Below are 1,482 nucleotides of genomic sequence, written 5' to 3'. Positions count from 1 at the left end.
GTAGCCCAGTTATAGTGATTACATGAATATGAACAACTTACATTTAGATAATGTATTTAATGTCATTAGACAAGACATTAAACATGAGAAATATCAATAAAGGTGTTTTGACACTGAGCCAGAGAAGGAGATGTCAGGAAAGGTGACAATAAGTTTGATCAAAGAGGTAGGTTTTAAAAAGTTTCTTAAAAGAGGGGAGAGGTAGAGAGGCAAAGACAGTTTAGGAAGAGAATTCCAGGGCCAGAATTTTTCGCTGATTGGGCGGGCGCTTGCCTGACCCGCTCGAGTGTAAAATGATGATGATGTCAGGCAAGCGTCCTGACGTCATTGCACGATATTTCAGTCGGTGGGCACACGCTAAACTCGGAAGCACACCCGCCAACAATTAAGGGGGCTATTAAGCTCATTAATGGCGCAATTAAGTGGGACTTTTTGCTGCCTGTCCAACGTTACAGTTGGCGAGCAGGCGAATCGGCCAAGCGGCCTTTGCATTCTTCAGGAAACCTCATCCAAGGACAGGATCCGTTATTAAAAAAAAACCTATGCATAGAGTTTTTATGATGTCTATGCTCAGGTGACTGCTTGTGTTGCGTGGACATTTCTTTCTGAATTTAAAAATCTTTAATACTTTTGAGGTCTTCAGCTCCCTGAGAAAGTTCTCTGCCTTCAGGGAGCTTTCTGTGAGTGCTTCCCCATGCCTGCGCTGACTTCAGCGCTAGCCCTCCTCCTGCCCCCAGCCCAGGCAGCGCTGATCATATCAGCGTGTGCAACAGGCTGGCTGGCTGTTAACTGGCCAGCCAGCGTGAAATTGTGGTTGGGGGTTGATCGCTGGTGGCGTTCCGTTCCCCGGATGCTCCCAGGCCCGCTGATCGCGCCCGTACACCGACCAAAGAATCTTGTCCCAGAGATTATTGTCTAGACAGCTGAAAACACAGCTGCTAATGGCAGAGCCATTAAAATCAGGGATGTGCAAGAGCCAGAGTTGGAGTTGCACAGTCACCTCAAAGGCTTGTAGAGCTTGAGGAGGCTACAGACTTGGTTGAGGGGAGGGGAGCAGAGTGTGGTGGGGGTTGTCATGGAAGGATTTTAAAACATAGATGATGATCTTAAAATTGAAGTCTGGCAGCCAGTGAAGGGCAATAACACAGTTGTGATGGTTGAACAAAATTTGTAAAAAGTTAAGGTGTAGGTAGCAGAGTTTTGGATGAACACAAGTTTACATGCTGTGGAAGATGGGAGATCGGCCAGGAGAGAATTGGAATAGCTAAATTTAAAGGTAACATAGGCATGGTGGAGGGTTTTAGCAGCAGATGAGTTGAGGTGGAGTTAGCGGTCTGCCCGTGTAGACAGCGCCTCTGCCGGTACAGGCGCTCTGCCCGTGTAGACAGCGCGAGTGATTCACTCTTCCGGAGGCCCAGCCTGACGTCACCAATAGCTGCGTGCGCAGCCGCCGTCCTCGCTGTTTTCTATTGGGCCGCGTCT

Source organism: Cetorhinus maximus, chromosome 3, assembly GCF_964194155.1.
Source record: "Cetorhinus maximus chromosome 3, sCetMax3.hap1.1, whole genome shotgun sequence".
NCBI classification, from domain to species: Eukaryota; Metazoa; Chordata; class Chondrichthyes; order Lamniformes; family Cetorhinidae; genus Cetorhinus; species Cetorhinus maximus.
Note: the sequence above shows the minus strand (reverse complement) of the source record.